Here is a 17,899-nt window from a genome sequence, read left to right on the forward strand (position 1 = left end):
GGCGACAGCAGCAGCAGCAGCTACAACACCCAGCAGTCGGGGACAGCAGAGTACAGCATGAGAGCAGGAGCAGCTGCAGCAGGCTGAGGCGGCACTACAGCAGCAGGGGCCGGCCCTCATAAGGCAGAGAGGGAGGGAGGAGTGGCAGCTCTTGTTACTAGCAGCAGGAGCCGCCGCCTCCTCTGCCACCGCCGCCGCCGCAGCGCACCACCGCCCGTCCCACACAGCTGCCAAACTGCAACTCTCGTATTCTTAGAGTTACCCAACCACTCGCCTCACTAACACCAACTTTCCCTGCCTTATTATCCTTAACGTGTGAACGTCGTCCCACTTTGAGGCGTCAACAGTGGGTGGTAGGCGTACCTTTACCATTGATGTACCTTTGATGGGTTTCTTGAGTTTTCCTAGTTCCAGAGCCCGGCCTGGGCCAGGCTTGTTTGGTGCTTGCTTGGTCAACCAGGTTGTTGTTGCTGGCGGCCCGCTGGCCCACATATCCATCAAAGCTTGGATGATCTGGCACTTAGTGGAGGTACTCGTCCAGTTTCCTCTTGCAGACTTCTACACTTGTCCCAGCAGTGTCTGGTTTCTTCTGGTAAGATGTTAAACAGTCTGCGACAACGGACGTTGATACAATGTTTTCCCTAATTGTGCCCACGGTGCCCCAGCTTTTCACTAGGTTCATTATACATTTTCTCTCATATCTCGCACTCCAGTACAGTATGTTATGGCAGTGTGCATATTTGGGACTAGACCTTCAAATACCTTCCACGTATCATGTCTCTCTCCGCCTGTGTACCTGCAGCCATGCTAGGAGACCAGTACCTGCAAGGGTGCAGGGAGACTACGATGACTATCACTACCTCATAACCACTATCACTATCCCATAAGTACCACTACTGGCTTGCCTTCTGTTCTTTTGAAAGTTCTCACAGTCCAACCTGTCAATATTCTGGCTTTGGCTTTAGCGTGTTCTCTAAAGCGATAGATTCTTCCCTAGGCCTGTTTGGCTACAAGACTAGCTCGTCAGGACGGAGGATCAAGTCCCCACCACTCCTTGCGCTGAACGGCCGCACATAGTGACAAACAGTCTAAGACAATAGATCATCTGTTATGTTTCCCGTTTCTTTTCCTAGAAAATTATTTGTTTTTTTTCACCTGTTCAGAGTTTGCTGACTTCTTCTCCCCCCCCCCCCGGGTGACTTCTTGTCTCCCGCCCCCCGTGTCGAAGCAGTTGAAATGTGTCACCTGTAAATATCATAGTGTTTTTTGTTGCCAACTGGAAGATTTTCCTGACGTGTTTGTAGTTTATCCGTGTCTTCTACTTAGGCAAAATTCGTTTGTCTTTTATTTTGTCATGTGTAAAAGACGATATAATCGGTGGTTTGTGTGTGTGTGTGTGTGTGTGTGTGTGTGTGTGTGTGTGTGTGTGTGTGTGTGTATGTGTGTGTGTATGTGTATGTGTGTGTGTGTGTGTGTGTGTGTGCTGGAGGTGTTGCTAGCATGCATGAGAGTCGTGAGTTTAAGTTGTCGCTGGAGAAAAGATCGCCTCTAACGGGCAACAAACATGTAATGTGCAGCCAGTGACTCAGCCAGAGGCTAGCCAACACTCACACATGGATTGAGAAGCAACAGCAGCAGCAGCAGTGGTGACGGCGGCGGCGGCGGCGGCGGCGACCATAGCAAATATGATGTATGTCGAAAGCAGAGGCATCAGCACAGGCAACAGTAACAGCACCCACCACAGCAATAGCAGCACCATTTACCGTTTCAACTAAAAGTGCGAGAGACAATTTAAGAACATAGTACTACGTATAGAGCGTTAACAATAAAGCACAGTAAAAAAAAAAAAACGGCCAGGAAAACGTGGATCAGCTGATGAAAGATCAACAATAACAATATCAGCTGGAGACAAAACTTGATTAAACAATAAAACTGTGTAAGGAAAGATGTACTACTAAAGCAGGAGTTTCCAGACTCCAGTGAGACGGGATCTTGTATTTTTTTTCAGAGTTCTACATATATATATATATATATATATATATATATATATATATATATATATATATATATATATATATATATATATATATATATATATGTCGTGCCGAATATGTAAAACTGGTCAATTAGCAAGAACTCACTTAAAATTAAATCCTTTCTAAAATTTTCTCTTATACGTTTAAAGATACATTTTTTTCATTAATGTTAATGTAAAAATGTTTAATTTGGCACCAAAAGAATCTTAGAAAACTTACCTAACCTTATTATAACAAGAACAATTTTTTTCAGCTTAATCCAACTAAATATATTTTAAATACGTTTACAATAATTTAGTACTAAACAAGCACAATCAAATATATTTTTTTCGTTAGGTTCAGAATGATTTTGGCGAAATTATTGTATACACAAATTTTCGCTTGTCTTATATGGCAAGATGAACGTTGCTATTTAAGCCAAGATCGCAAGTTCTGCCTATTCGGCACGACATATATATATATATATATATATATATATATATATATATATATATATATATATATATATATATATATATATATAATATAGAGAGAGAGAGAGAGAGAGAGAGAGAGAGAGAGAGAGAGAGAGAGAGAGAGAGAGAGAGAGAGAGAGAGAGAGAGAGAGAGAGAGTGAGTGAGTGTGTGAAGGCTTACTCAGCCCTGTAACAACTTCAGTAAGTATTACTAAGGCTGGCTCCTCCCCAGGAAAATTAATGAATAGAAAAAGAAATAATAACAGACAAACATAAACACTTTATTATATAGAAATTTAAAATATAAAACACTTAAATATGAAATATTAATCCTACATTAAAGAAAATGAAAAATGAAAAATAAATTTTTTTTATTTGTTATCACACTGGCCGACTCCCACCAAGGCACGGTGGCCCGAAAAAGAAAAACTTTCACCATCATTCACTCCATCACTGTCTTGCCAGAAGGGTGCTTTACACTACAGTTTTTAAACTGAAGCATTAACACCCCTCCTTCAGAGTGCAGGCACTGTACTTCCCATCTCCAGGACTCAAGTCCGGCCTGCCGGTTTCCCTGAATCCCTTCATAAATGTTACCCTGCTCACACTCCAACAGCACGTCAAGTATTAAAAACCATTTGTCTCCATTCACTCCTATCAAACACGCTCACGCATGCCTGCACACAAAACCTCCTTTACCCCCTCCCTCCAACCTTTCCTAGGCTGACCCCTACCCTGCCTTCCTTCCACTACAGACTGATACACTCTTGAAGTTATTCTGTTTCGCTCCATTCTCTCCACATGTCCGAACCACCTCAACAACCCTTCCTCAGCCCTCTGGACAACAGTTTTGGTAATCCCACACCTCCTCCTAACTTCCAAACTACGAATTCTCTGCATTATATTCACACCACACATTGCTCTCAGACATGACATCTCCACTGCCTCCAGCCTTCTCCTCGCTGCAACATTCATCACCCATGCTTCACACCCACATAAGAGCGTTGGTAAAACTATACTCTCATACATTCCCCTCTTTGCCTCCAAGGACAAAGTTCTTTGTCTCCACAGACTCCTAAGTGCACCACTCACCCTTTTCCCCTCATCAATTCTATGATTCACCTCATCTTTCATAGACCCATCCGCTGACACGTCCACTCCCAAATATCTGAATACATTCACCTCCTCCATACTCTCTCCCTCCAATCTGATATCCAATCTTTCATCACCTAATCTATTTGTTATCCTCATAACCTTACTCTTTCCTGTATTCACTTTCAATTTTCTTCTTTTGCACACCCTACCACTTAATTCAACTTAATTCAACGCTAATATATAGGGGTGTCTGGTGTTGGTGACACTGTGTTGTTGAAATTGTAGCCGTTGCTGATGATGGGGGGGGTCGCAGGTGTTGGTTACGACCCACTGGCTAGTTCTTCATAGTAGATAGGGCCTTGAGTATAATATCCCGATGACAGGAAAGCAGGTTCTTTACCGCTGCAATGCTGTGGGGTTACGTCCTGCAATTTCATACAGGTGCACAGGTACTTAAATCCAAAATGGGACGTCTCCAGGACGTTAGTCCGTCTCCTGTTCTTCTCGTTGATTGACAGGTGACCCTCACTGTCATCCAAGCTGAAAAGATAGACAGGTTACCCACTGCTTAAATAATCACTCTCCATGGCAAGTACAATACTCAAAAGACGTGGTGATTATTACAACAGTCAACCTAGAGCAAGACTGAAAGGACTAAGTTTATTATTGGTCAAAAGTGAAGCTTTTAACCAATAAATCCACTAGAATACAAGGCAGGCATGTACTTACAGTAGTGTTGGGAGCTGTGAGTCGAGTGATTTACTGTTTGACCAGAGCCCCACACGTCACCTTTCGGGGGGGGGGGAAGAGGGAGGGGAAGGGATAGCGGGAGCTAGACTGACCTTACCTTAACAAGCAGCCGGCAGTCAAACTATCACTTTCAGGGAGGGGAAAAAAGGCGGGAAAAACGGGAGCTTGACTTACCCTACCTTAACTAGTACCCGGCAATGAAACTATTGTTACTATATCGCTACTCCTATCTATTGAACTTTTCCCTCACACTCCCCCATACCAAGACATAGTCAAGGAGTATAAGAAGAATAGGCGAGGAAAAAGTTCTAACATGTGGAAGTCGCGTAAGGCAACAAATCTTCTACTGACTGTCACGACTTAACCAGTCAGAGAAATAATTGGATGAACCATTGATATACACAATATGGAACTTAAAAGCCTGGAGTGCCAATGTCCACCTCAAGAGGTGACTGTTGGTTCCCTTAAAAGTTTCTAGGTATATCAAAGGTTTGTGGTCCGTTTCTAAAATGAATTCTTTTCCCAGCAAATAAAATTTAAGTTTGGAGATACCCCACACAAGGGCTAAACATTCCTTTTCTATTGTGGAGTATCTTGTTTCTGCGGGAAGGAATTTCCGGCTTAGGAAGCATACAGGGAAGGGAGTACCATCATGGTATTGTAATAACACCACACCTAAGCCAGTATTGGAGGCATCAGTTCTCAAACAAAATGTTTTATTAATATCTGGAATCTTAAGTATAGGGTCTTTCGAAAAGATACTTTTAATCTCATTAAACTTTTCCCGAGCTACGTCGGAAAGTTCAAGAGGTTCCTTCACAGACTTTTTAAGGAAGTCTGATAAGATGCCTGTAAGATCAGTAAGGTTCGGGATAAACCATGCATAAAAATATACAGAACCAAGAAAGCTTCGCATGAGCTTCTTGGTTTTGGGGAATTTAAATTCTAATAAAGCTTTGATCTTACTGGGGAGAGGCTGCAGAGTGTTATTAGAAAGTATCAGTCCAAGATATCTAATCTTGTTATACCCAAGGAAGCATTTCTTCGGCTTGGCAGTGAGGCCATGTGAGCGTAACCTATGCAAAACTGATGTTAATGTTTGGATATGTTCGCCCCACGTAGATGTCATTACGTAAATGTTATCAAAATAAACTGAAACATTTGGCATATTACCCAAGACCTTTCTCATCAGTCTCACGTAGGTAGCACAGGCAGTTACCAAACCGAAGGGCATAGTTCTATACTGCATCAGTCCTTGGTGTGTAGGAAAAGCGGTGTACTGCTTAGAAGAAGGATCTAACATTACCTGATGATATGCCTGCGCAATATCAATCTCTGAAAAGAAGGAAGAGTCATAAAATTTGTGTAGATCGCTATCTATTAAGGCCATAGGCTCAGCATCCCACCGAGTTATAGCATTAAGGCCTCTGAAGTCAATAGCAAGTCTATATGAATTATCTGCCTTCTTAACCATAACTACTGGTGAGCAATATGCAGATACTGAAGGTTCAATGATCTTTAGTTTTAATAATTTGTCTACCTCTTGGTCAAATGCATCCCTAAGGTGAACTGGAACTGGGTATAATTTCCGTTTGATAGGATTGTCCGTCAATAAGTCAATCTTATGGACTACCGTGGAGGTAACACCTGGAATATCAGTAAAGACGTCTGAAAAGTTACTCACACATTGAAGTAGTTCATGTCTCTTATGGTCATCCAAAGATTCATTAATATTAATGTTGGTTGCATCCGAGTGGTCAAGAGTCACCAAGTCATGTAGTTCTTCATCATAGTCTAAGTTAGAGGTGTCAATTACGCACACTTTACATTCTTCAGTTGTCTTATCAAGTTCGTGTGGAAAAACTAAGTCAAAGTTATTAAGGCAGTTAACCGAATTTCTTCGATAATATTTCTTAAGGATGTTGATATGATAAAGCTTAGGTTTCCCCTTGACTTCTATGAGGTAGTCAACTTTCCCACAAATTTTTAATACTTTATATGGACCTTTCCATGCTACTAATAATTTATTTGACTTGATAGGCAAAAGTACAAGAACTTCATCTCCTACTTTAAAACTTCTCCTCTGACTTTTGGAATCAAAATAGGTTTTGTACTGGTCCATTGACAAGCTTAGGTTTTTCGAAACTATGTCAGAGGTCTCCTCAAGTTTGGATCTAAGGTCAAGGAGAAACTGGTAAGAAGACTGAACCTCAGCATTTACCTCCTCATTAGTCCATAAGTCATGAAGGATGGACAGTGGACCTCTGGCCTGTCTACCATAGAGAAGTTCAAAAGGTGAAAACCCCAAAGAGTCACTGGGAACTTCCCTCATGGCAAACAAAGCACAGGGTAGGTAACGATGCCACTCCTTAGGTTTAAGGGAGCAAAGTTTCCTTAAAATGGACTTGAGAATCGAATGCTGGTGCTCAATCCTCCCATTACAGCTGGGATGATAGGGTGTGGTGAAGAGAGGCTTCACTCCCAGAAGTTGGTATAGATGTTGCATTAAGTCAGATGTGAATTGTGTCCCACGGTCAGACAAAATTTCTCTAGGGATGCCCACTCTGGAGAAGATGGACAAAAGGGCTTCAGCCACCTCTGTAGTAGTTATGGTCTTTAAGGGAACTGCTTCAGGGAAACTCGAAGCATAATCAACTAATGTTAATATATATCTATGTCCCCCAGATGAAAGTGGAGATAAAGGACCAACGATGTCAATAGCTATTCTTTCAAACGGTACCATAAAGATTGGCATTTTGACCATAGGTACTCGCCTGGTACCTCGGGAAGATGACAGTTGGCAAACTTTACACGATCTACAATAAGTAGTGACATCTGAGGACATTTTAGGCCAAAAATAGGTTTCTCTAATTTTATTTAAGGTTTTACGATGCGAGAAATGTCCGGCCACTTGCAGGTCATGAGCCATTTTAAGAACAGTCTCTCTGCATTGACTTGGAACAACTAAGATGGAATAGTCTATCTCATCTGAATTTAATTTGAATACTGACTTGTACAAGATACCTTTTATATATTCAAATTTATATGAAAAGTTTTTCCTTTGGATCACTTGATTTTGTTTAGCGGCATTATGGCAATTCTGAAGAGAAGGGCAATTACGTTGTAAATTGACAAAGGAGTCCTTCGATATATCTAAAGGCTTAAAGTCAGGGAAAATCAAAGGATGGACAGTAGGAGAAGCCTGGGCTTTGGTCTGAGCCCTAGTCAAGACATTTATGGTATCGGAGGTGATATCTTCACTTTCATCTAACAAGTGAACCGGTGATCCTACTACCTCGCTTTCGAGAGTAGCATCACTGGTTTTTAATCCCACATGAATCTCACGAGACATTGTCTCATCTGAACTTTCGAGGGGCTTCTCCGACTCTACAGGAAGAGGATCTGAAACACCTATGTCCATCTTTGGTGATGAAAGGTCAACCTCAGAAGGAAGAATGGCACCTTTTACATTACCTATTAGTACAGAGCAAGAAGTGATGGGAGCTAGTACGGCTTCAGACCAACCTGTGAACCATTTAGACCTAATGTAACAACGGATGGTAGGAAAAGTGTCTGTACGGCCCAAGTAGTCTGAAAGTATAGCAGAGGAATGAGTTTCTTTAAGATTAGGGAACAGCTTATCAGAAATTACTATACATGTGCATCCAGTGTCTCGTAAAATGGTAGATACATTAAGTCCATTAACTGTTCCTGAACAGAAGGGTGCTTGGTCATTACAGTCTTTAAAACATCTTCCAACTTTTTGGACCTTCTTAGAAGGACAATCTGGACGTTTATGTCCCTTAACACCACACAAATGACAAACAGGAATAAAAGAAGTCATTTTACTTTCCACTAGAGGCTTTGATTTCTTAAGGTCTGATGAACCCTTGCCCTTAGGGTTCGATCCCTTTAGGTCTTTATAGGAATTGTGAGCCTCAGCATACAGGTCAGCAGCCTCAGCAACTTCCTCAGCTTTAATCAGGTTATGTTCTCTGATGAATGTTCGTATCTGGTGGGGAAGAGCTGTCAGGAACTGGTCAACAACCATGAAGTCTCGAAGAGATTCATAACTGTGATCAATTCCTGAACTCTCTATCCAAAAGTCGAACAAACGAAAGAGTGTTACCTGTAACTGTTGAAAGTTCTGGCCAGGCTGTAAGGTGGCATACCTGAAATCTTTCCTGTAAGAATTAGTGGTTTTTTGATATGCTTTAAGGATTGCCTTCTTCAGTAGGTTATAATTACATATGATATCCTGTGACAAAGTTGCATAGATATTCAAAGCTGTACCAGAAAATAACATTCCTAACCTGGTAGCCCAGGTGTCAGCAGGCCATTCACAGAGGGTAGCGGTATTTTCAAACCTGATAATGTAAGAAGTTATGTCTTCCCCCTCTGTGAAGGGAGGTAAATTAGTTGTTGGAATATGTGCACTAGCTGCACGTTGTTCCATTACTCCTTCATCTAACTGCTGTTGTGAGAAAGTTAACTTCTTATTCTCTAATTCAAGGCGAGTTTGTTCGAGCTCGCGATCCTTTTCTCTCTCCCTTAACTCATATTCTCTGTCCTTTGCTCTTTCCTCAAGTTCCCTTAATTTAACCTGTTCCTCATGTACTCTAGCTCTCTCCTCATGATCAAGTCTATCACGCTCCTTTTTGTCTTCTCTTTCGATTCTCTCTCTCTCCTTTTTCTCTTCTCTTTCCCTTTCTGTCTTTCTTCTCTCTCAATTCTCTCTCTTTCAAGTCTTTCCTGGATCTTAGCACTAATGAAAGATTCTAAAATTTTCCCTGTTATTCCTAACTTACTTCCAGCATTCATCCAAAACTGGTATTCATCCATACTTGCAAGAATAACTTAAACTATCAGGGGAAATGAAACGGGTATTAAAGAAAACAGAGGGTTCAATTCCTGCTCTGCTCAAACTGTAAATAAACCAGAGGGCTCAATCCCTGCTTCAATTAAACCATATGTATTAATGAAAACGAAGGGTTCTATGCCGGCTCCGAGCAAACAGTAAGTAGAATGGGGTCACTTGACCATCCAATCTTCTCACCAACAAATCAAGAGTGTCCTATGACAGTTCCCTTGATATAATAAAGAGCTCAATGAAACAAGTTGTCACTGGAAAATCTCGGGTCCCTAGAGTCTAATCCTCCAAAGTGTTTCAAGCTCACATGAAAGGTGGCAAAATTAACTATTATATCCTGCCTGACTTGACTTCCAATAAATTGAGACTATAACAATCACCAAATCTTTCAAATACCTGTACCGTAGTCCTACCATAGAGAATGATTACTCATGGCTGGTGGTAACCGTCTGTGGTATGCGGCGTTGAAGTTCCAATGGTAGATTCGAGATGGAGTTGAATCTTGATTCAGTAGAGTGTATCCTGGCAAGGTCGCCACTTGTGAAGGCTTACTCAGCCCTGTAACAACTTCAGTAAGTATTACTAAGACTGGCTCCTCCTCAGGAAAATTAATGAATAGAAAAAGAAATAACAGACAAACATAAACACTTTATTATATAGAAATTTAAAATATAAAACACTTAAATATGAAATATTAATCCTACATTAAAGAAAATGAAAAATGAAAAATATAAATGATAACTTAATTCAACGCTAATATATAGGGGTGTCTGGTGTTGGTGACACTGTGTTGTTGAAATCGTAGCCGTTGCTGATGATGGGGGGGGGGTCGCAGGTGTTGGTTACGACCCACTGGCTAGTTCTTCACAGTAGATAGGGCCTTGAGTATAATATCCCGATGACAGGAAAGCAGGTTCTTTACCGCTGCAATGCTGTGGGGTTACGTCCTGCAATTTCATACAGGTGCACAGGTACTTAAATCCAAAATGGGACGTCTCTAGGACGTTAGTCCGTCTCCTGTTCTTCTTATTGATTGACAGGTGACCCTCACTGTCATCCAAGCTGAAAAGATAGACAGGTTACCCACTGCTTAAATAATCACTCTCCATGGCAAGTACAATACTCAAAAGACGTGGTGATTATTACAACAGTCAACCTAGAGCAAGACTGAAAGGACTAAGTTTATTATTGGTCAAAAGTGAAGCTTTTAACCAATAAATCCACTAGAATACAAGGCAGGCATGTACTTACAGTAGTGTTGGGAGCTGTGAGTTGAGTGATTTACTGTTTGACCAGAGCCCCACACGTCTCCTTTCGGGGGGGGAAGAGGGAGGGGAAGGGATAGCGGGAGCTAGACTGACCTTACCTTAACAAGCAGCCGGCAGTCAAACTATCACTTTCAGGGAGGGGAAAAAAGGCGGGAAAAACGGGAGCTTGACTTACCCTACCTTAACTAGCAGCCGGCAATGAAACTATTGTTACTATATCACTACTCCTATCTATTGAACTTTTCCCTCACAGAGAGAGAGAGAGAGAGAGAGAGAGAGAGAGAGAGAGAGAGAGAGAGAGAGAGAGCTGTGCAATGTTGCAAAGGCAGTAACAGGAGATGTAGGGTAAGTTTTCAGAGTATGGTAATAAGGGTAGGGTAAGGAAGTAGGGTAGGTTTTCAGAGTATGGATGCACCAGCCAGTCTCTGGCTGGTGCCTCCATACTCTGAAAACTTACCCTACTTCTCCTGTTGCTGCCTTTACAACATTGCACAGTTCCTGATGACGCACTGAAAGTGTGAAAGTAATTGAGCTAAAGATTCCACCCCCTTGGGCTTGTCTTACATTGTTAAGATCGCCTGTCTGCGATTGTTTTTGCACACACACACACACACACACACACACACACACACACACACACACACACACACACACACACACACACACACACATATATATATATATATATATATATATAGTAGGTTGGTAGGCAGCAAGCATCTTGGGAAGTACTACCGTCCTGCCAGGTGACTGTGAAACAGAAACCTGTAACTGTTTTACATGATGGTAAGATTGCTGGTGTCTTTTTTCTGTCTCATAAACATGCTGGAAACAGGTATATCTTGCTACTTCTATTTACAATTTCGTCACACTACACAAGCATGCACGTAATATATATACATACACACATCTAGGTTTTTTTTTCTTTTTCTTAATAGTTCTTGTTCTTGTTTTTTCTCCCCTCTATTGTCCATGGGAAAGTGGAAAAGAATCTTTGCTTCGTAAACCATGCATGTCGTAGGAGGTGACTGAAATGCCAGGAGCAATGGGCTAGTAATCCCTTCTCCTGTACACACTAATAATGAGAAGAAAAACTTTGTAAAACTGGGATGCTTGAATGTGCGTGGATGTAGTGCTGATGATAAGAAACAGATGATTGCTGATGTTATGAATAAAAAGATGTTGGATGTCCTGGCCCTAAGCGCAACGAAGCTGAATGGGGTAGGTGAGTTTCAGTGGAGAGAAATTAATGGGATTAAGTCAGGAGTATCTGAGAGAGTTAGAGCTAAGGAAGGGGTAGCAATAATGTTGAAAGATCAGTTATGGAAGGAGAAGAGGGAATATAAATGTGTAAATTCAAGGATTATGTGGATTAAAATAAGGGTTGGATGTGAAAAGTGGGTCATAATAAGTGTGTATGCACCTGGAGAAGAGAGGAGTGTAGAGGAGTGAGAGAGATTTTGGGAGATGTTAAGCGAATGCATAGGAACCTTCGAATTTGGTAGGGTATGTAAAAGAAGAAAATTAAAAGTGAATATAGGAAAGAGTAAGGTGGTGAGGATAAAAAGATTAGGTGATGAAAGATTGGATACCAGATTGGAGGGAGAGAGTATGGAGGAGGTGAATGTATTCAGATATTTAGGAGTGGACTTGTCAGCAGATGGGTCTATGAAGGATGAGGTGAATCATAGAATTGATTAGGGAAAAGGGTGAGTGGTGCACTTAGGAGTCTGTGGAGACAAAGAACTTTGTCCATGGAAGCAAAGAGGGGAAGTATGAGAGTATAGTTATACCAACACTCCTATATGAGTGTGAAGCAAGGGTGATGAATGTTGCAGCGAGGAGAAGACTGGAGGCATTGGAGATGTCGTGTCTGAGGGAAATGTGTGGTATGAATATAATGCGGAGAATTCGTAGTTTGGAAATTAGGAGAAGGTGCGGGATTACCAAAACTATTATCCAGAGGGCTGAGGAGGGGTTGTTGAAGTGGTTTGGACATGTAGAGAGAATGGAACAAAACAGAATGAATTTGAGAGCGTATAAATCTGTAATGGAGGGAAGGCGGGGTAGGGGTCGGCCTAAGAAAGGTTGGAGGGAGGGGGTAAAGGAGGTTTTGTGTGTGAGGGGCTTTGACTTCCAGCAAGCATGCGTGAGTGTATTTGATAGGAGTGAATGGAGGCAAATGGTTTTTAATACTTGACGTGCTGTTGGAGTGTAAACACGGTAATATTTATGAAAGGATTCAGGGAAACCGGCAGACTGGACTTGAGTCCTGGAGATGGGAAGTACAGTGTCTGCACTCTGAACGAGGGGTGTTAATGTTGCAGTTTTATAACTGTAGTGTAAAGCACCACTCTGGCAAGACAATGATGGAGTGAATGATGAAAGTTTTCCTTTTTCGGGCCACCCTGCCTTGGTGGGAATCGACCGATGTGTTAATAATAAAAAAAATAATATATATATATATATATATATATATATATATATATATATATATATATATATATATATATATATATATATATATATATAAATAACAGCCTGGTTGATCAGATCCTGATCCACCACGAGGCCTGTTCTCAGGCCGGGCCGCAGGGGCCTTGACCCCCGAAACCCTCTCCAGGTATTCCCCAGGTGTGTGTGTATATATATATATATATATATATATATATATATATATATATATATATATATATATATATATATATATATATATATATATGCAAAAGTCGCGAACAAGCAATATGGACGAATGGAAAGGTGGAAACGATGAAGAAGAAAGAAACCGCTGTGGAAACTGTTGTGGAAACATCTAATGCATTCTCTGTTCTACCCGACGAATGTGAGTGGACTACTGGAAACGTCACGACGAACGACAACAAGGAAGGTAAGAATATTGTTGTTGTTGGGGATAGCCAGGTTAGGAACATGGATAGGGCGTTATGCTTGAAGGACAGGAGTAGGAGACAGAGAGTTTGTTTTCCTGGGGCTGGGATGGGGGATGTTGTTAGCCGGCTTGACAACATCATGAACGGTAATAGGATCAATCCTATTATCTGCCTCAGTGCTGGAGGCAATGATGTAGGCAAGTGTAGAAGTGAGGATTTTGTTAGAAGGTTCAGGACAGCAATAGACATAATTAGGAAGAAGGGGGGGGCGCCCTGTTATATATGGCATTTTGCCAAGAAGAGGTGTTGGAAATGAATGGTTGTCCAGAGCAATTGGTATTAATTGTTGGCTGGATAAACACTGTAAGGATAATGCAGTACCATTCATTGACAACTGGGACAACTTCTATGGCCGAAATGACATGTATGCCAGGGATGGGGTTCACTTATCCAGGCAGGTGTGGGTTTTCTTGCTAGCTCAGTTGAGTGGGTTGTTAGGGCTTTAAACTAGGATTAGTTAGAGGTATGGGTTTAGAAATGATAAATAAGGAGTATGGATATATTGACTTATGCTCTGATATTAAGAATCTTAATAGTAACTGTCATGGAGTAACTCTGGGTAATGATAATTTCAGAAATTGTGTAAAAACAAAGATGAATAGGAAAAATGTGCAGAAGAAAAAACATATGATGGTATTTTATGCTAACAGTCGAAGTGCAAGAAATAAGATTAATGAACTGCGTTTGGTAGCATGTGCTGGGAACTTTGATGTCATTGCATTAACTGAAACCTGGTATGATTTAAAGAGTCGGGATATGATTGCTGAGTGTAATATTCAAGGGTTTAAGCTCTTCCATGTGGATAGTTGTAATGGGAAATGGGGAGGAGTTGCATTATATGTTCGAGAAAATATTAACTGTTGCATAAAAAGAGGTATAAAAATAGATGGAACAGTAACAGAATCTGTTTGGGTAGAGTTTGTAGAAGGTCAAGAAAAGCTAATTCTAGGTGTAATATACCGACCTCCAGGCTTGGATCACGATAGAGGGAGACTTCTTTGGGACGAAATTGTTAGGGCTTCTAGACACAATAACATAGTAGGGGATTTTAACTTTAGTCAAATTGACTGGAATTCTTTGACCGGTAATCTAGAGTCCAGTGGCTTTATGGAAACAGTTCAGGACTGTTTTCTGAAGCAGTGTGTAACAGAGCCTACCAGGGGTAATAATTTGCTAGAATTAGTCTTGTAAAGTAAAAGGACACAAGTGCAACTAATGTGACATTTATTGTGGCAACGTTTCGCTCTCCAGGAGCTTTATCAAGCCATTACAAACAATACATGGACACAGAGGGTATATAAAGGCTCAGAGTGAGGTGAATACTAGTGAGGTACCATTTCGATGTTCACTAGTGGTAGTAGTAGTAGTAGTAGTGGTAGGGACAAAAGCAATTAATTCGTACATGAGTAAAAGGATATAAAAGCTATTACTTGGGTAACATAAAAATAGGTTGGACAAATATAAACTGGAATGAGGCAGGTTGTTTCAGTGTTCACTCTCTGTGCTTTGTGTAGTATAACAGGAGAGACTATGTGATGGCAGGGTTTACTGTTTTCAGGAGGATTCTTGCTAAGACTTCGGAGATGGTGAAGCTGCCGTTGTTTTGTTTAATTGTATTCGAAACAGCGATCAGTGCTGATTCAAGGCACTTGCGTGTGCGGAAATTAGTTTCTTTTATCACTAATTGGGCGTCTCTGAATTTCATAAGATGATTGGTGGAATTTCGGTGTTGTACACAGGCGTTGTTTAAGTTGTCGTTCCTACATGCGTATATGTGTTCATTGAGGCGGGTGTCGAGGTTTCTTGCTGTTTCACCTACGTAGATCTTGTCACAGCCTCCACAGGGTATAGTGTAAACTCCTGCGTTGACTGGTTCGTGGTGCTTGGGTTTTGTCCTGGTTAGATCCTTTATTGAAGTGGTAGAAGCGATGGCGACTCTGGTGTTAGCTTGTGAAAGTACTTTTGAGACGTTTAGTGCAACCTGGCTGTTGGGAAGAATTATAACTTTGTTGGGAGCGGTGTTGATGCGTGGAGAATTGATGATCTGAAGAGCTCTTTTCTTGCAGTCTTTGATGAAAAAAGAAGGAAATTGTAACTCAGTGAATGTTTGGTGAATGTAAGTACATTCCTCGTCAAGAAACTCAGGACTACAAATTCGGTATGCTCTTAGGAAAAACCCGATGATGATGCCTCTTTTGGTCTTGGTATCTTGACTGGAATAGAAGTGTGTGAGATCATTTTTATTGGTGGGTTTCCGATAAACTTGAAATCTTAGGTTGTTGTCTACTTTGTGAATGAGGACGTCGAGGAAAGGTAGCTTGTCATTGGACTCTTCTTCTAGTGTAAACTGAATCGCTGGTTCAACTGCGTTGAGCCTTGCCTGAAGATCCCGTACATCAAAACGTTTTGGAGTTATTACGAGGACATCGTCCACGTAACGTAACCAAGTGACGCTTGAAGGGATGATGTTGGCGAAGTGTTCGGACTCTAGGTGTTCCATGTATAAGTTGGCTAGGACGGCACTTATTGGGGACCCCATTCCCATGCCGTAGGTTTGTTTGTAGAGCTTGTTATTGAAGGAAAAACAGTTGAAGTTAACACAGAGTTCAATCAAGTCAACAAAATCTCCGGGAGGTAAAGGAAGATTAAGGTCCTGGTTGACTTTACGTCGTAGAACCTCGATGGCTTTTTTGGTAGGTACTTTTGTGAAGAGGGAAGTCACATCCAAACTGCTTAGTTTCTTGTTACGGATGGAGAGGTTACGGATGCGGTTGAGAAGGTCGCCTGAGTGTTTAAGATGAGCGGGGCTGATGGTCCCCAGAAGGCAGGAAAGATGTTGACTTGATTGAACTCTGTGTTAACTTCAACTGTTTTTCCTTCAATAACAAGCTCTACAAACAAACCTACGGCATTGTAATAAAGTTGGTAGAATTACCGACAATATGTAAAGTAAAAGGACACAAGTGCAACTAATGTGACATTTATTGTGGCAACGTTTCGCTCTCCAGGAGCTTTATCAAGCTTGATAAAGCTCCTGGAGAGCGAAACGTTGCCACAATAAATGTCACATTAGTTGCACTTGTGTCCTTTTACTTTACAAACCTACGGCATGGGAATGGGGTCCCCAATAAGTGCCGTCCTAGCCAACTTATACATGGAACACCTAGAGTCCGAACACTTCGCCAACATCATCCCTTCAAGCGTCACTTGGTTACGTTACGTGGACGATGTCCTCGTAATAACTCCAAAACGTTTTGATGTACGGGATCTTCAGGCAAGGCTCAACGCAGTTGAACCAGCGATTCAGTTTACACTAGAAGAAGAGTCCAATGACAAGCTACCTTTCCTCGACGTCCTCATTCACAAAGTAGACAACAACCTAAGATTTCAAGTTTATCGGAAACCCACCAATAAAAATGATCTCACACACTTCTATTCCAGTCAAGATACCAAGACCAAAAGAGGCATCATCATCGGGTTTTTCCTAAGAGCATACCGAATTTGTAGTCCTGAGTTTCTTGACGAGGAATGTACTTACATTCACCAAACATTCACTGAGTTACAATTTCCTTCTTTTTTCATCAAAGACTGCAAGAAAAGAGCTCTTCAGATCATCAATTCTCCACGCATCAACACCGCTCCCAACAAAGTTATAATTCTTCCCAACAGCCAGGTTGCACTAAACGTCTCAAAAGTACTTTCACAAGCTAACACCAGAGTCGCCATCGCTTCTACCACTTCAATAAAGGATCTAACCAGGACAAAACCCAAGCACCACGAACCAGTCAACGCAGGAGTTTACACTATACCCTGTGGAGGCTGTGACAAGATCTACGTAGGTGAAACAGCAAGAAACCTCGACACCCGCCTCAATGAACACATATACGCATGTAGGAACGACAACTTAAACAACGCCTGTGTACAACACCGAAATTCCACCAATCATCTTATGAAATTCAGAGACGCCCAATTAGTGATAAAAGAAACTAATTTCCGCACACGCAAGTGCCTTGAATCAGCACTGATCGCTGTTTCGAATACAATTAAACAAAACAACGGCAGCTTCACCATCTCCGAAGTCTTAGCAAGAATCCTCCTGAAAACAGTAAACCCTGCCATCACATAGTCTCTCCTGTTATACTACACAAAGCACAGAGAGTGAACACTGAAACAACCTGCCTCATTCCAGTTTATATTTGTCCAACCTATTTTTATGTTACCCAAGTAATAGCTTTTATATCCTTTTACTCATGTACGAATTAATTGTTTTTGTCCCTACCACTACTACTACTACTACTACCACTAGTGAACATCGAAATGGTACCTCACTAGTATTCACCTCACTCTGAGCCTTTATATACCCTCTGTGTCCATGTATTGTTTGTAATGGCTTGATAAAGCTTTCCTGGAGAGCGAAACGTTGCCACAATAAATGTCACATTAGTTGCACTTGTGTCCTTTTACTTTACATATTGTC

Source organism: Cherax quadricarinatus, chromosome 15, assembly GCF_038502225.1.
Source record: "Cherax quadricarinatus isolate ZL_2023a chromosome 15, ASM3850222v1, whole genome shotgun sequence".
Classification (NCBI taxonomy): Eukaryota; Metazoa; Arthropoda; class Malacostraca; order Decapoda; family Parastacidae; genus Cherax; species Cherax quadricarinatus.